The following is a 19,779-nucleotide window of genomic DNA, read 5'->3' on the forward strand; positions in this document are numbered from 1 at the left end:
GCGACTCTTTGGCATCGTGTTCGGATCCCCTATCTTTTCGATGGCTCTTCGACATTGTGTCCAGATCCCTTATCATTTTGGTGGCTCTCCGACATCGTGTCTGAATCCCCTGTATTTTCGGCAGCTCTCCGATCTTGTCCACATCCTCTATCTTTTCGGCAACTCTTTGACATCATGTCCAGATCCCCTACTGTCTCAGCAGCTCTTCGGTATCATGTCTGGTCCCCTATCTTTTCGGTGGCTCTTTGACATCGTGTCTAGATCCCCTATCTATTCTATAGCTATCCGACATTGTATCTGGATCCCTTTTCTTTTTCACGGCTCTCTAACATCATGTCCGGATCCCCTATCATTTCGACGGTTTTCCAACATCATGTCCAGATCCCCCATCTTTTCAACGACTCTCTGGCATCATGTATGGATTCCCTATCTTTTTTGCGGCGCCCCGGCATCGTGTTTGGATCCCTTATCTTTTTTGCGGCTCCTCGACATCATGTCTAGATCCCCTATATTTTTTGTGGCTCTCTGGCATCGTGTCTGGATCCCCGGAATCGTGTCTAGATCCCCTATCTTTTTGGCGACTCTCAAGCATCATGTCTTAAGCCCCTATCATTTTGGAAACTCTTCGGAATTGTGTCTAGATCCCTTAGTCCTTAATCATTGTGACCCATCTCCTTTGGCCTTCGGTATTGTTGTGTGGGGACAAAATTGTTGGCCTTTGATTTTTTTACTAGAGTTAATTTCTACTCATTCACCGCTTGCGCTTTATGATTTCGAACCACTCATTCATTCACTCTACTAAAGTGGGGCATATTTGTAGACCCTCAATTTTGTTCCTTGGCACTTGCATGTATCTTAGGGGTGTCACCCACACCCAATTTTTGTAAGTCATGGCCATGGAGCCCTTGTTGGGTTTAATCGATTTTCAGACCTCACATGAGTTCACCTATGGTTCGATTTAGTACGAGCATTTGGTCCATTATGAAATGCTATCACAGACAATTCTTTGGTTCATATCATGCTACCGGATAGAGGTTAAGGTCTCCATAAAAACTTCAGTTCAATTGGAGCTTGCTGAAGCCCATCCAAATCCGAAGCACTCTAGCTTGTTTCAATCATTTCTCCCTCATCTGAGCTCGAAATTGCAAACCTTTTTTTATTTTGGATTCCTTGCTCTTTAAGGAATATTATGTCAAAATTGATAATTTTCCCAACCGGCTCAGCCGATTCATCGGGGCTGCTTGCAAACAGCTCTGAATTCATAGCACTCTAGCATATTTTAGTCATTTCTCCCTCATCCGAGCTCGGAATTGTGCACTATTTTTTTTTTTTTGTATTCCTTATTCGTTAAGGAATATTATTTCAAAATTTAAGAATTTTTTTCAACCAGTTCGTCGAGGCGTCTTGCAAATGGCTTTATTTTTGGCATTTTTGGCACCCTTTTTCTGGTCAGTTTGAGCCCTGGTGCTCCAGATGGGTTTATAGGATGGTTTTAGGTCTGATTTGGACTATTTTATGGGTTTATTGCAACCCACCTTGAATCCATGTGGATTCTTGTTGGGTAAGCAATGGTGGAATTATGAGGAGCAGATACCCACCTCGTGACTAGGGGAGGAGTTGAATAAGTTGGAGTTCCGAGGCTGATGATGGAGGATTCCAAAGCTGAAGGGGAAGAAAAATGAGGTGGTGCGGATGTTGAGGGGGGCAAGTTAGTATAAAAGGCATTTAAGAGAGAATGTGAAATAAGGGTTTTGGAGATTTTGGGTGGGAGATTCTGTTGGGGTGACGACTGAAAGTGTGAGAGGTATTCTTGGCATCTTTGAGGGCTCTGCATATAAAGAGAAAGGAAAGAAAGAGAAAAAAAGAGAAGAAAAAAAGGAAAAAAAAAATAGAGTGTAGAAGGTGAGGCTTCCTGATTTCTATGATGGGAGGTTTTGTGGATCCGGGAAGACAGAGTGGGGGGGAAGGTTCTGTTGGTGAGCACCTTGCGAGTGAGGGAGGCATTGTTTCTTGCGGGGCCACCACTCCAGCGACTGGCTTAGGCATTGGCATCATCGACGCATGTACAGGTAACACTTGACGTTCCTCATTATTTCAGATTCTATTTTTTTCCCTCTTGAGTGTTGTTTTCCTTGATTTATTGGGGTGAGCTACACACCATTGTGTGTCATTGCTTCATTCTGTTTATTTCTTGGGAGCTTTAAGAGTTATTGTGAGAAGGCAAAGGTATTGGCTATGGTTCAATTTTGATCATTTCATTCATGGGAAATCAAGGCTTTAATGGCCACGTGATTTTAATGTTAAAAAAAAAAAAAGTTACCTTGGCCATTTTGTCAAACCAGCTAAGGGCTCCAAGGCTACCCAGGTTTCTGTTTTCTTTTAATTGGCCCTTTGGGGTTTGGACTTTGTTTTTTTCTATAACAAAGGAAGAATACGTGTGGTGCATCAAATTAGGAATTTGGTTGCATGTCTATTTTGAGTGAAGAGAGGTTGTTAATGCTTTTTTTATGAGGCTTTGGCCAATTGCATTATATTGAGAATGTCTCGGATCAAGGCCATTGTTGGCCGCTTGGATAGGATTTGAATCATTTCCTTTTCAATAGTTTGCACCTAGACTAAGGCGAGATTTGTCTAGAAAAGATCTAGTAGTGGCCAAATCCTTTATGTGCGGGTGCCTTGGTGGTAAGCTTCCTGCAAGCTTCAACACTTTTAGTAGCTGAAAATCTGATTTTAGTGGCCATCAATGGGTGAATTATCATGACTGAATTTTTGTGGAAAAATATGGAAATAGTGGCCTTGTGTGTGTGAATTTCTATGGCTAATTTTTTTAGATGAAAAAATGGAGAAAATCAGTCACATTAATGGATATCCACAGCTGAATTTTAGTGGTTGTGTTTGCTAAATAAAGTGGCTGATTTTTATGGAACCTTAAGTAGAAAAATGCTGAAATTTTAATGAAAACCATGACTGAAATTCGAGTGATTATTTGCTGAAATTTTTAAGGAAAATCGTGGCTAAAATTTCAAATATAGATTTGCTAAAGTTTTAAATGATGTAATTGGCTAAAATTCAAGGCTAAACATGGAGATTTAGGGTAGAAGTCCATGCCGCATTGGTGAGTTTTAATGGAAAAGTGGCAGCAACATGGTGAGACTTTGGAGGCTTGAATTATTATTTTAATGGTAAGAATGAGTGAAAGTGGTGGTTGTTAAATATTTGAATTGATGATTTTTTTTTTAAATGAAAAAAAATGCATGTGACTTTCATGAATTCTGTGGCCTATAATTGATCTTTTGCAGCTGAATTTTTTTATGGAGAATTATGGAATTTGTGGCTATTAGTGGATGAAATTCAAGTGGAAAAGATGTTAATTCCCAGCTGAAAATCAATGGAATTAGAATAATTAAATTTTAGCCACGTAATGAAGTTTCATGGCTGCATTTTGGTGGTCGTTTTATGGAGATTAAAGGTTACATATATAGGGTTGGTTCATGGCTGAAATTCTCTTAATTCAAGTAGAAATACAACTAAATTTTAGTAGATTTGGTGGTTGCATATGTTGTGTGTTTATGCTTATTGACTCACCCTTTTCCACAGCGCATGGCTAGGGACCTCAGGTACGCATCATTGTTCTGATTGTTGATTTTCTATGCATGTCGAATACCAACTAGGATTGTATGAGTTTTGTAATCCATGTAGCCTGGAGCGGATTGACTGATCTTTGACCCATATGGTCCAATGTACCCAATTCACTAATAGAGACTGAACCTCGAGCCTAGAGGGGTGCTACCTCGCATGAGGTAGCTTCCTAATAGGTAACCTGATCCCCGAACCCAGATGTATTATACTTTATGAGCATTCTTTTCTGCATCTTTTGCATTGTACTTAACTTATGTGTATGTTTCACAAAAGATCTAAGTCATGGGTTCCTTGCAAATAGATGACATGTTCACAATTAGTTCATAGGTCTAAGTAACCTATTAGAAGTTGTAGTGCACCACCTCTTAATTAGAGGGATGACTGGTATTAGCTATCGGGACGGGCTTCCCATGGTGAGTGCACTAGTGTGTATGGTTACACATTGGACAAGACCTATGGTGGGTCATGACTTAAGGCTATCAAGTAGTCATGAGCTCACCAAGCCGTTTCATTGTGTTATCTCTCAACGTTGAGAGAATATTGAGCTTGTGTTAAAGTTAGCAATGACTTTGACCTACAAGTTAGATCGTAAGCTGATCATATATTCCCTATGATGGAAGTCAGTTGCAATAGGTATTCTCAATAAAGGCACCATGATATGTTTCCCCTTAGGTGATCCTAAGGAGGTCTGTTCATGAAAATTATGTCCATAGTAGTTCCTTAAGTGGAACTTCACATAAAGTCTTGGAGAGCTAAGATATGTTAATTGAACATATAATAGGAGGATCTGTAACTCAAGGATAGTAGAGGTAGTCTTGAAAGGCTGATAGAAACCTTAATTGACAACCCGAAGTCATTCATATCATCCACAACCCAGAGTTGTTCAAAGAATTTATTTCCCTAAGCTCATGAACTAGAGTCATTCATATAATCCACAACCTTTAGTTATTCATATCTTTTAGAGCCATGAGCACATGACTGAGAGTCGTTAATGTCATCCACATCCAAGAGTTGTACATAACATTTAGAGCCCTAATCTCACGACCTTCAGTCATTCATATAATCCATAACCCTAAGTTATTCATAGCAGTTATTGCCCTAAGCTCATGACTCGGAGTCATTCATGTCATCCACAACCCTGAACTATTCATAACATCGAGAGCGCTTAGCTCATGACCCATAATCATTCACATCATTCATAGCCATGAGCTATTCATGACATCTAAAGCACTAAGCTCCTGGCTTGAAGTGGTTCATGTCATCCAAACCTTGAGCTATTCAAAGCATCTACAGCCCTAATCTCACGACCTGGAGTCATTCATATCATCCATAGGCTTTAGCTGTTCATATCTTTTAGAGCCCCAGAGTTGTTCATGTCATTCACAACAAAGAGTTGTACATAAAATCTAGTTCCTTTAGCTCACAACCTTGAGTCATTCATATCATTCACAACCCTAAGTTGTTCATAGCATTTATTGCCCTAAGCTCATGATCTAGAGTCATTCATGTCATCAACAACCTAGAACTATTCATAGCATCCAAAGCACTTAGCTTATAACCTATAACCATTCATGTTATCCACAACCCTAAGCTATTCATGACATCTAAAACCTTAAGCTCCCAAACTGAAGTCGTTCATGTCATCCAAGTCTTGAGCTGTTCAAAGTATCTAGAGCCCTAAGCTCACGACCTGAGGTTATTTGTGTCCTCTACAAGTATCAGTTGTTCATATCATCTAAAGCTTTGAGCTCATAGCCTCGAGCATTAATATCATCCAGAACCTAAGTTGTTCTTTGAACTTAATAGCCTAAGCTCATGACCCGGATTCATTCATGTCATCCAAACCCTTAAGTTGTTCATAGCATTGAGAACCCTCAGCTGAAAGCCTAGAGTTGTCCATGTATTCCACAACCGTGACCTATTCATAGCATCTAGAGCTTTCAAATCATGACCCAAAATCATTCATATCATCCATAACTCTAAGTTGTTCACAACATCTAAAGCCTTGAGCTCACAAGAACTTGAGTCATTCATATCATCCAAAACCTTGAGTTGATCATAACATCTAGAGCCTTGACCTCATTACCCAGTCGTTCATATCATTCATAGCACTAAGCCATTCATAGCATCTAGAGCTCTAAGCTCATGACTCGAAGTCGTTCATATCATCCACAACTCTGAGTTGCTCATAGCATGTAGAGGCTTCAGCTCATGGCCCATATTCATTCACATCATCCATCACCCAGAGCTATTCATAGCATCTACAACCTTAAGTTAACAACCCGAAGTCATTCATGTCATCCATAACCCTGAGTTATTCCTAGCATTTAAAGACTTAAGGTCACAATCTAGAATCGTTCATATCATCCACGATTTTGAGATGTCCATGGCATCTAGAGACATGTGCTCATAGGGCCTAGAGTAGTTGATATCATCCATAGCCTTGAGCTTCTCATAGCATCTAGAGCCTTAACTTCACGACCCGAAGTTCTTCATGTGATCAACAACAATAAGTTGTTCATAACAATTAGAGCCTAGAGCTCAAGACTTGTAGTCATTCATATCATCCATAACCCTGATTTGTTCACTGCATCTAGAGACCTTTGCTCATGACCCCAAGTGGTTCATATCATCTACAGCCCTGAGTTGTTCATAGCATTTATTACCCTAAGCTCACGACCCGAAGTTGTTCATGTAGTCCACAACCTTGAGTTGTTCATAGCATATAGAGCCCTCAACACACAATCTCGAGTCATTCATATCGTCCATAGCCCTAAGTTATTCACAACATTTTGAACCCTGAGCTGACGACTCGATGTCATTCATGTCATCCATAACCTTGAACTTTTCATAGCATTTAGAGTACTCAGCTCAGGACTCGAAGTTGTTCATATCATCCATAGCCCTGAGTAGTTTATTAAAGCCTTGAGCTAATGACCCATAGTTGTTTCTGTATTCCATAGTCCTAAGCTATTCATGGCATCTAGAGTCATTAGCTCATGACTCAAAATTATTCATAGCATCCACAGTCCGGAGCTGTCTATAGCATCTAGAGGCTTGATCTCACGGGATGTCAAGTCATTCATATCATCCACAACCTTGAGTGACTCATAGCATTTAGTGCATTGAGCTCATGACCTAGAGTCATTCATGTCATCCACAACCCTAAGTTGTTCATACCATCAAGAGCACTGAGCTCACAACTTCAAGTCATCCATATCATCCATAGCCATGAGCTATTCATAAAATCTTAAGCCTTGAGCTAAGGACTCGATGTCGTTCATGCTAGCCATAGCCCTAAGCTATTCATAGCACTTAGAGCGCTTAGCTAATGACCTAGAGTCGTTCTTGACATCCAAAACCTAGAGCTGTTAATAGCAACTAGAGCCCTTAGCTATCGATTTAGAGACCTTCATGTCATCCATAGCCTCGAGTTGGTCATAACATCGAAACCCTTAAGCTCATGACCTATAGTTGTTCATGTCATCCATGGCCTTAAACTATTCATAGCATCTAGAGCCTTAAGCTCATGATCTAAAATCGTTCATATTATCCACAGTCCAGAGTTGTCCATCACATCTAGAGCTCTAAGCTCACAAGATCTTGAGTTGTTCATATCATCCACAACCCTACACTGCTCATAGCATCTAAAGCACTAAGCTCATGACCCAGATTCGTTCATCAAATCTATAGCCCTAAGTTGTTCATAGCATCTAGAGCCTTAAGCTCAAGACCCTGAGTCATTCATGTCATCCAAAGCCTAGAGTTGTTCAAGGCATCTAGAGTGCTCAACTCATAAGCTGTAGTCAATCATGTCATCCACCACCCTAAGTTTTTCATAGAATCTAGAGCCATAAGCTTATAATCTGAAGTCATTTATATCATCCACAACCGTAAAGCCTTGATCTCATGACTCGGAGACGTTCATGTTATCCACAACTATGAGTTGTTTATAGCATCTAGAGCCCTAAGCTCATGACCCAGAGTTTTTCATATAACCCATAACCTTGAGTGTTAATTGCATCAAGAGCCTTGATTGCACAATTTAAAGTCGTTCATGTCATCCATAACCCTCACCTATTCATAGCATTTAGAGACATGAAAACACAACCTTAAGTCGTTCATATATTCCATAGCCTTGAGTTGTTCATGACATCTTAAGCCTTGAGCTCATGACCTGACGTCTTTAATGTCATACATAGCCTTGAGTTGTTCATAACATTTAGAGTGCTCAATTCACAACCCGAAGTCATTCATGTCATCTATAGCCTTGAGCTGTTATAGAATTTAGAGCCTTGAGCTCAACACCCGAAGTTGTTCATGTCATCCACAGCCCTAAGCTCTTCAAAGTACCTACAATGCTCAACTCATGACCCAAAGTTGTTCATGTCATCCACCACCCTGAGCTTTTCAAAGCATTTAAAGCACTCTGCTCATAACCCAAAGTCGTTCATGTCATCGACCGCCCTTAGTTGTTCATAGCATCTAGTGCCCTGAGTTCATGACTTGGAGTCATGCATATCTTTTATAGACTTGATTTGTTCATAGCAACTAGAGCCCTAAGCTCATGACCTCGAGTCATTCATATGATCGACAACCTTAAGCTATTCATAACATCTGAAACCTTGATCTCATGGCCTAAATTTTTTCATGTCATTCACAGCCTTAAGTTATTCATACTATCTAAAGCCTTGAGCTTACGAGACTTCGAGTCCTTCGTATCATCCATAACTCACAACTGGTCATTGCATATAGAGTCTTAAGGTCATGAACCAGAGTCATTGGTATTATCCACAACCCTCTATTCACAGCATTTATTACCTTTAACTCACAACCCAAAGTCATTCATATCATCTGTAGTCTGGAGTTCTCCATAGCATCTAGAGCCTTGAGCTCACAGGAGCTCGAGTCATTCATAACATCCATAGATTAGAGCTACTCATAGCATCTAAAGCACGAAGCTTGTGACTCAGAGTGGCTCATGTCATCCACGACCTTGAGTTGTTTATGACATTTAGAGCCCTAATCTCACGATCTAGAGTTGTTCATGTCATCCACAACTCTGAGCTATTCATAGCATATAGAGCCCTAAGCTCACTACCTAGAGTAATTCATGTCATTCACAACTCTGAGTTATTCATAGCATAGAGAGCCTTGAGCTCATGACTTGGAGTCGCTCATATCATCCATAGACTTAAGTTGTTCATAACAACTAGAGGCCTAAGCTCATGACCTCGAATGGTTCATATCATTGACAACCTTTAGTTATTCATAACATCTATAACCTGGGGCTCATAACCCTAAGTCCTCCATGTCATCCACATCCCTAAGTTGTTCATACCATCTAAAAGCCCTAAGCTCACGGAACCTCGAGTCGTTCATATCATCCACAACCGAGACCTTAACATAGCATCTAGAGTCTTGAGGTCACCACCTAGAGTCATTAATGTCATCCACAACCCTAACTTGTTCATAGATTCTAGAGCCTTTAGCTCACAACTCAAAATCGTTCATATCATCCACAGTCACAGTTTCATTATAGCATCTAGAGCCTTGAGCTCATAGGACCTTGAGTCATTCATATAATCCAAAGCTCTGAGCTGCTCATAGCATCTAGAGCTCTAAGTTATCTATAGCCTTGAGATGTTCATAGCATTTAAAACTCTGAGCTCAACACCCAAGGTCGTTCATGTCATCCACAACCCTGAGCTCTTCAAAGCATCTATAATACTCAGATCATAACCTAGTGTCATCCATGTCATCCACTGCTTTGAGCTATTCAAAGCATCTAAAGCTCTTTTCTCACAACCCAAGGTCATTCATGTCATCCACCGCCCCTAGCTATTCATCAAATCTAGAGCTCTAAGCGCATGACCCAAAGTCGTTCATATCATTCACAAACTTGAGTTGTCCACAGAAACTAGAGCCCTATGCTCATGACCACGAGTTGTTCACGTCATCAACAACCCTAAGCTATTCATAACATCTAGATCCTTAAGGTCACGATCTATAGTCCTTCATGTCTTCCATAACCCCGAGCTATTCATACCGTCTAGAGATATGAGCTCACGGGACCTCGAGTGCTTCATATAATCCACAACCCAAAGCTACTCATAACATCTACAGTACTAAGCTCAAGACATAGAGTGATTCATATCATCCACAACCCTAAGTTGTTCATAGCATCTAGAGCCTTGAGCTCATGACTCGGAGTTATTCATATCATTCACAAACTCGATTTGTTCATAACAACTAGAGCCCTAAGCTCATAACCTTGAGTTATTCGTATCATCAACAAAACTAAGTTATTCATAACATCTATATCCTTGAGCTCATGGCCCAAAGTCCTTTATGTCATCCACTACCCTGAGTTGTTCATACCATCTAAAGCCTTGAACTCATGGGACCGCGAGTCCTTCATGTCATCTACAACCCAGAGTTACTCATAGCATCTTGAGTTCTAAGGTCACGACCCGGAGTCGTTGATATCATTCATAACCTTGAGTTGTTTATGACATCTAAAGCCTTTAGCTCACGACCCAAAATTGTTCATATCATCCACAACCCCGAGTTCTCCATAGAATAGAGCGCCCTGAGCACATGGGACCTTGAGCCTTTCATATCATCCACAACTCAGAGCTATTCATATGATTAGAGCACGACTAAAAAATGGAATGAAAATCCTCTTCAAGTTCTAATTGGTCTAGTTACAAGGGCTTAAGCTAAAAAGTTCAAGGAAGCTCTCAATGGACCGATTCAAAACATTTAGGTTGAGGTGAATTCATGGAGGTCCAAGGAAGATGCTCTATATGTTCCAAAGGTTGGATTTCCATGATTCAAGCTTTGGAATAATCTAGAAGAATCCCTCAAATAGAATAACTCACAAATTGCGTGGATTGAATAGAATTTCCTAAATTGGTGATTACCCAATTTTTGACTTATTAAAGAGATTGGCTAGTGCAATCTAAAGCAATCTTTTAAGATTGCTAAATTAAATTTCTTATTTATTATTATATTTTAATTTTCAAATTTTATGGGGAAGTAATAAATTAGAAATTCCCTTGTTTCCTTTTTGCTTTGGGGTAGGCATGATTTTAGGAAATAATGGATTCAATTTTCAAAATCCAACTTAGGATATTTTAGTTTCCCTTTTCTAGCTATTTGTGAATCTTAAGCATAATATTTAGGGATTTTCTAATTGCTAAATTCATGGACCTCTTTATATTTAAATAGCCATCAACTTATTGAAAAATAATAAAGATTTCATTCATAATTTTTTGATAGAAAATTCTCTTTGGTTCTTTTAGAAGTCTTTGAACTTATCCATAAAATTTCTGTGGCATTCTCCTTCGACTTATTAATCAACCCTTCCATAATTGATTGTTGCGTCTTCATTATACCAAGGTTTTTGCTTCCTTATAAGCAATAGGTCGCGGTTTCATACAAATTTATTTCTAAATGATCTTAAAGCCATTATTTATCCACAATTTTCACAATTTCGTGGTGTGGATCGTATCAGTTATATCAGAACTTAGCACTAGTTGCAGGTTTGCCTATTTTTTTATTTGAAATAATAAAAAAATGGAAATTGAAAAAAAAAGTGATATTGCGATTCAACTTTGGTAATCCTTGTTTCAATTTTACATATTTGTGTTCCTTTTCAATTCCACAAATCTGAATTTCTCTTGATGAGTTCTTAGTGAATTGTTGTTGGAAATCTTGATATTTGTTTGATTAGTTTGATAAGAACCTATAAAGGATTACTATGACTGGAAAAAGAAAAGAGAGGTGAACACATAAGAGGGTAAAAGGCAATATGATTTTGTGTGAAAACACGACTAAAAGTTGAGTGAATCATTCTTTGAGTGAAACACGTGAGGAACTATGCGAGGTTTTTTTTTTTAATTTTGTTTTGCAGCAAACATGTTTGACAAGAAGGATAAATATATTTTCGGGAATGTACCAAAAGAGGTTGATCTGAAGTTTCTCACGGAAGCTTTAATGGGTGAAATGAGGAGAGTATTGAGAGCAAAGATGGAGCAGGTTCATGAATGGATAGATTGGGTAGAGAATGCACATGTGGAGCAACCACAAAATGCTCCTAAGGTGCATAGAAGACAAAGAGTTCAACCTAGGAAAGTGAGAGTTGAAGATGAATAGTATTATGGGGATGGTTTAGAGGCTAGAAATTGGGAAAATAATAACTTGGGTAGTATTAAGATGCATATTTCATCGTTTCAAGGAAAAAATGATCCTGAAGCTTACCTTGAGTAGGAGAAGAAGATAGAATTAGTATTTGATTATCACAATTATTCCGAGCTTAAAAAGGTAAAACTTGCATCCATTGAATTTTTCAATTATGCGATTATTTGATGGGATCAAATAGTATTATATAAGAGGAGAAATAGAAAGCGTCCAATAGAAATGTGGGAGGAGATGAAAACCTAATGAGGAGATGGTTTGTTCCAAGCCATTACTACCATGAGTTATACCAAAAATTGCAAAGTCTTACATAAAATAATCGAAATGTGGAGGATTATTATAAGGAGATGGAAATCGATATGATCTAAGCGAATGTAGAGGAGGACTAAGAGGCTACTATGGCTAGGTTCTTATTTGGTTTGAATTGGGAAATTGCTAATTGGTGGAATTGCAACATTATGTGGAGTTGGAAGATATGGTGCACATGGCTATCAAAATTGAGAACCAACTTAAGAGGAGAGGCAGCAATACACGACAAAACCCTAGCTCGGGATCATCATAGAGACCAAATTTTGTGAAGAAAGAGGAGAAACAAGCCACTGCAAGCCCAAAATCAAGCCAAAACAAGAAGCAGCCAACCATGGAGATCAAGGTAAATCCAATTCTTCCACCACTTAGAATCATGATATTAAGGCAGAGGTCACATAGTGAGCCAATGTCCAAACAAAAGAATTATGATATTGCAATATAAGAGTGAGATTGAATTTGATAATGAAGATGACATCAGATCTATGCCACCATTGGAGGACATGAATGATGAGGAACACGTTACCCAAGGAGAATTGTTTGTTGCAAGGAGAACATTAAGTATGCAGGTCAAAGAATATGACAAAGTATAGTAAGAAAACATCTTTCATACTAGATGCCACATGCAAAACAAGGTATGTAGTGTTATTATTGATAGAGTTAATTGTACTAGTGTTGCTAGCACTAAAATGGTGGAGAAATTAAGGCTGCCAACAATTAAACATCCCCGACCTTACAAGTTGCAATGGCTCAATGATAGTGGCAAGGTGAGGGTTACTAAACAGGTGTTGGTATCCTTCCACATCGGGAAATATGAAGATGAAGTTTTGATGTAAGCTAGACACTTGTTACTAGGCCGGCCATGGAAATTTGATCGGCATGTTAAGCATGATGGTTTCACCAACAAATACTCATTTGTGCTTAATCAAAGGACAATCACTCTAATCCCTTTTTCACCAAAGTAGGTCTATTAAGATCAAATGAGGTTACAAAAAGAAAGTGATCTAAAGAAAGACAGTGAGAAAAAGAAAGCAAGTGAAAATCAGAAAGACAAAAAAAAAGGCCAAGAAAAATGAGACAGAAAACAAGAGGACGAATTCGACCATTGAGAGAAAAGAGAGAGAAAAACAAATTTCTAAGAAAAAGTTAGTGAAATAAAAAGAGATGTTTTTAAATCAGCTAATAATCGTACTTTTGTATAAAGAAGCATATTTAAACACTAACAAACTTTACGCGCCTTTGCCTAGTTCAGTTGTTTCTCTTTTGCAAGAGTTTGATGATGTCTTTCCTAAGAAGGTTCCACATGGTTTAACTCCTATTCAAGGAATTGAAAATCAAATTGACTTTATGCTCGATGCTTCCATTCCAAACCGACTAGCCTATCAAAGTAATCCCGAGGAGACAAAGGAGCTACAAAGGCAGGTTAGTGAATTGATGAAAAAGGGGTATGTAAGGGAAAGTATAAGTCCATGTGTTGTGCTGGTGATTTTGATTCCTAAGAAAGATAGGACATGGAGAATGTGTGTTGATTTCCGAGCAGTCAACAACATAACGGTAAAGTATCATCATCCTATTCCTTGCTTAGATGATATGTTAGATGAATTACATGGTGCTTTTGTATTTTCTAAGATTGATCTAAAGAGTGGGTATTATCAAATAAGAATGAAAAAGGGTGATGAATGGAAAACTGTTTTTAAAATGAAATATGGTTTATATGAGTGGTTAGTTATGCCATTTGGGTTAACTAATGCACCAAGTACTTTCATGTGATTAATGAACCATGTTTTGCATGCTTTCATAGGTAGATTTGTTGTTATTTATTTTGATGATATTCTAATTTATAGAAAAAACTTGGATGATCATGTTATGCACCTAAATTCAGTTATGGATGTACTTAGAAAAGAGAAGTTATTTGCTAACTTGAAAAAGTGCACCTTTTGCACCAATAAGTTGTATTTCTTGGTTTTGTTGTCAGTGCACAAGGAATATAGATTGATTAAGAGAATATCCAAATAATTCAAGACTAGTCAAGTCCCATGAGTGTAGGTCATGTTCATAGTTTTCATGGACTCATTAGTTTTTACAGGAGGTTCATGAAAGACTTTAGCAGCATCACCGCACCATTTACCAAAGTCATCAAGAAGAACATTGGATTCAAATGGAGAGACGAATAAGAGAAGGCATTCCAATTTATCAAGGAAAAATTAACTCATGCTCCTTCACTTGCTTCGCTTGATTTTACTAAAACGTTTGAAATTGAATGTGATGCTTAAGGTACGGGTATAGGCGCAATTCTTATGCAAGGAGGAAGACCAGTTGCATATTTTAGTGAGAAGTTAAGCGGGGAAGCCTCAAACTACCCTACTTATGGTAAAGAAATTTTTGCATTGGTTTGAGCATTGGAAACATGGCAACACTATCTTTGGCCTATGGAGTTCGTGATTCACACCGATCATGAGTCCTTAAAGCATTTAAAAGGCCAACATAAATGGAACAAGAGACATGCACAATGGGTGGAATTCTTTAGGACATTTCCATATGTCATCTGATACAAGCAAGGTAAGGAAAATATCATTGTCGATGCACTTTCTTGAAGGTACATATTAATTTCTACTCTTGATGTAAACTTACTTGGTTTTGAGCACATTAAAGAACTGTATCCTTTAGACCATGATTTTTGTGAGAAGTTTTGAGCCTGTGAGAAAAATGTAGTGGGTAAGTTCTTTAGGCACAAGGGTTTCTTATTTTGGGAAAATAAATTGTGTATGCCAAATTTCTCTGTGTGAATTGTTAATAAGGAAATCCCATGAAGGAGGGTTAATAGGACACTTTGGAGTTGCTAAAACCTTAGCCATTTTGTAAGAACACTTTTATTTGGTACACATGAAAAAATATGTTGAGAGAATTTGTGGTAGATGTGTCACATGTAGGCAAGCAAAATCCTAAGTGCAACCCTATGGTTTATACACACCATTGCCTATTCTTAGTGAGTCTTAGATTGATATTTCGATGAACTTTGTGGTAGGTTTGCCTAGGTCTAAACGTGGTAGGGATTCAATTTTTGTGGTCGTGGATAGATTTTCTAAGATGTCACATTTCATTCCATATCACAAAGCCGGTGATTCTTCACATGTTGCTGATTTGTTATTTAGAGAAATTGTAGGATTACATGGTATGCCTATGATAATAGTTTCGGATAGAAATTGTAAGTTCTTTAATTACTTTTGGAAGACTTTATGGTGTAAGTTAGGAACTAAGTTGTTATTTTCTACAACTTGTCACCCACAAACTGATGGTCAAACCGAAGTAGTGAATAGGACTTTGTCTACTTTGTTGATGGCTATTATTAAAAAGAACATAACAACTTGTGAAAAGTGTTTACCACATGTTGAGTTTTCTTATAATCTTACTATTCATTCTACCACTAAGTTTTCACCATTTGAAATTATTTATGGCTTTAATCCTTTAACTCCATTGGATTTAATGCCATTACCTTTGTCTGTACGTGCTAAATTAGATGGAAAGAAAAAGGTCGAATTTGTTAAGAAGATACATGAAAAAACAAGACTCAACATTGAGAAGAGGATAGAGAACTACATTTTGAACCCAGAGATTGGGTTTGGATGCACATGCGGAAAGAAAGGTTTCTGGAACAAAGGCACTCTAAGTTGCTTCCGAGAAGAGATGGACTTTTTCAAGTCCTTGAGTGCATCAATGACAATGCATATAAGTTGGACTTGCCAGGTGAGTAAAATGTTAAGGCCACTTTCAATGTTACTGATTTAAGTTCTTTTGATGTAGGTGATGATTTGAGGACAAATCCTTTTCAAAAGGAAGGGAATGATGAGGGCATGACTAACAAATGGAATTCAGATCTTATTCAAGTTCAACTTGGTCCGATTACAAGTGCTCAAGCTAAAAAGTTCAAGGAAACTCTTAATGGATTGATTCAAAACATTTGGGTTGAGATCCACAAGGTTGGATTTCCATGATTCAAGCTTTGGAATAATCTAGAAGAATCCCTTAAAGAGAATAACTCACAAATTGCTTAGATTGAATGAAGTTTCCTAAATTGGTGATTAACCAATTTTTTTACTCATCAAGGAGATTAGCTGGCGTAATCTAAAGCGATCATTTAAGATTGCTAAATTACCTTTCTTATTTATTATTATATTTTCTTTTTCGAATTTTATAGGGAAGTAATAAATTAGAAATTCATTTGTTTCCTTTTTACTTTGGGGTAGGCATGATTTTAGAAAATAATGGATTCAATTTTCAGAATCTAACTTAGGATATTTTAGTTTCCCTTTTCTAGCTATCTATGAATCCTAGGTAGAATATTTGGGGATTTTCTAATTGCCAAATTTATGGACCTCTTTGTATTTAAATAGCCATCAACTTATTGAAAAATAATACAAGTTTCATAATTTTTTGAGAGAAAATTCTCTTTGGTTCTTTTAAAACTCTTTGAACTTATCGGAAAGATTTTCCTGGTGTTTTCCTTCGACTTATCAATCAATCCTTCTGTAATTGATTGTGGCATCTTCATTATACCAAGGTTCTTGCTTCCATATAAGCAATGGGTCATGGTTTCATAAAAATATGTTTCTAGACGATCTTAGAGCCATTCTTGATGCTCAAGTTTCTCAATTTCGTGGTGTGGATCGTATCATCATAACATCTAGAGCACTAAGCTCATGACCCAAAGTCATTCATGTCATCCATAACCCTGAGCTAGTCATAACATCTAGAGCCCTAAGATCACGACTCAAAGTCGTTCATGTCATCTACAACCTTAAGTTGATCATAGCATCTAAAGCCTTGATCTCACCACCCGAAGTCATTCATATGATCCATAGACTTTAATTGTCCATAGCAACTACAACCCTAAGCTCATGACCTCGAGTTGTTCCTATAATTAATAGCCTTGAGCTATTCATAACTTATAGAGCCTTAAGCTCACAACCCAGAGTCTTCATGTCATCTACCACCTTGATTTGTTCAGACTATCTATAGCCATGAGCTCATGGGAACTCAAGCCCTTCATATCATTCTTAACTCAAAGCTTCTCATAGCATCTATAGTCTTGAGCTCAGAACCTAAAGTCGTTCATATCATCCACAAGCCTGAAATGTTCATTGCATCTAGAGCCTTTAGCTCATAACCCAAAATTGTTTATATCGTACATAATCCAGAGTTCTCCATAGCATCTAAAGCCTTGAGCTCACGGGACCTCAAGTCCTTCATATCATTTACAACTTAAAGCTAGTCATAACATCTAGAGCACTAAGCTCATGCATGTCATCTACAATCCTTAGTTGTTCATACACCTAGAGCAATGGCCTCAATACCCCAAGTCCTTCATGTCATCCACAATCGTTAGCTCTTCAAAACATCTACAATGCTCAACTCATAACCCAAAGTTGTTCATGTCATCCCCTACCCTGAGTTGTTCAAAGCATCTTGACTGCTTAGTTCATAACCCAGAGCCATTCTTATCATCTACCACTCTTAGCTATTCATAGCATCTAGAGCTATGAGCTCATGACCCATGACTTAGAGTCATTCATCTCATCCACGAACTAAAGTTATTCACAACAATTAAAGCCTTAAGCTCATGACCTTGAGTCATTCGTATCATCAACATCCCTGAGCTATTCATAACATCTAAAGTGTTGAGCTCACATCCTAGAGTCTTTCATGTCATCCATTACCCTGAGCTATTCATACCATCTAAAGCCCTGAGTTCACAGGACCTCGTGTCCTTCATATCATCCACAACCCAGAGCTACTCATAGAATTTAGAGCCCTGAGCTTATGACTCAGAGTCGTTCAAATCATCCACTACCCTGAGTTGTTCATAACATCTAGACCCTTGAGCTCACAACCTAGAGTGGTTCATATCATCCACAAACTTTCGTTGTTCACAACAACTAGAGCCCTAAGCTTATGACCTCAAGTCGTTCATATCATCGATTGCCTTGAGCAATTCATAAAATCTATAACCTTGATCTCATGATCCAGACTCCTTCATGTCATACACAACCCTAAGTTATTCATACCATCTAGCACCCTCAACTCATAATCCAAAGTCGTTCATATCATCCATAAGCCTGAAATGTTCATAGCATCTAGAACCTTTAGCTCACAAGCTAAAATTGTTTATAACCTCCACAATGTAGAGTTCTCCATAGCATCTAGAGCCCTAAGCTCACAGGACCTCGAGTCCTTCATATCATCCATAACTTAGTTGGTCATAACATCTAGAGAACCGAGCTCATGACTCGATGGCATTCATGTCATATATTGCCCTTAGATGTTCATACATCTAGAGCCCTAACCTCATTACCCTAAGGAGTTCATTTCAGCCACAACCCTTAGCTCTTCAAAACATCTACAACGCTCAACTCACAACCCAGAGTTGTTCATGTCATCCACAACCCAGAGCTGTTCAAAGCATCTAGTCTACTTAGTTCATCACCCAGAGTCATTCATGCCATTTATCGCCCTTAGCTATTCATAACATCTAGAGCTCTGAGCTCATGACCCGAAGTCATTCATCACATCCATAAACTTGAGTTATTCACAGCAACTAGACCCCTAAGCTCACGACCTCAAGTCGTTCGTATCATCGATAGCCTTGAGTTATTCATGACATCTAAAGTGTTAAGCTCATGACCTAGAGTCTTTCATGTCATCCATATCCTTGAGCTTTTCATACCCTTTAGAGCCTTGAGTTCATAGGACCTCATGTCCTTCATATCATCCACAACCCAAAGCTACTCATAGAATTTAGAGCCTTGAGGTCATGACTCGGAGTCATTTAAATCATCCACTACCTTGAGCTGTTCATAGCATCCAAAGCTCTAAGCTCACAACCTAGAGTCATTCATATCATCCATAGACTTGAGCTATTCACAGAAACTAGAGACCTAAGCTCATGACCTCAAATCATTCGTATCATCAACTGCCCTGAGCAATTCATAACATCAATAGCCTTGAGCTCACGACCCAAAGTCCTTCATGTCATCCACGACCTAAAGTTGTTCATACCATCTAGCACCCTAAGCTCACGGAACCTCGAGTCCTTCGTATTATCCATAACCCAGAGCTTCTCATAGCATCTAGAGTCCTTAGGTCATGACCCAGAGTCATTCATATCATCCATAACCTTGAACAGTTCATAGCATCTAAAGCCTTTACCTCACAACCCAAAATCGTTCATATCATCTATAGTCCAGAGTTCTCTATAGCATTTAGAGCCTTGAGCTCACGATACATTGAGTCATTCATATCATCCACAATTGATAGCTAATAATAGCATCTACAACATTAAGCTCACGACCTAGAGTCTTCATATCATCTACAACCTTAAGCTATTCATCACATTTAGAGCCTTGAGCCTAACAGTCTGAGTCATTCATGTCATCTATAACCCTATGCTCTTTAAAGCACCTACAATGCTAAACTCGCAACCAGAAGTCATTAATGTCATCCACAACCCTTAGCTTTCACAACATCTAGAGCCTTGAGCTCACGACCTAGAGTTATTCATGCCATCCACAACCCTTAGTTGTTCATAGCATTTAGAGCCATGAGCTCATGACCCGAAGTTGTTCACATCATCCACGG

This window comes from Vitis vinifera, chromosome 18 (genome assembly GCF_030704535.1).
Source record: "Vitis vinifera cultivar Pinot Noir 40024 chromosome 18, ASM3070453v1".
NCBI classification, from domain to species: Eukaryota; Viridiplantae; Streptophyta; class Magnoliopsida; order Vitales; family Vitaceae; genus Vitis; species Vitis vinifera.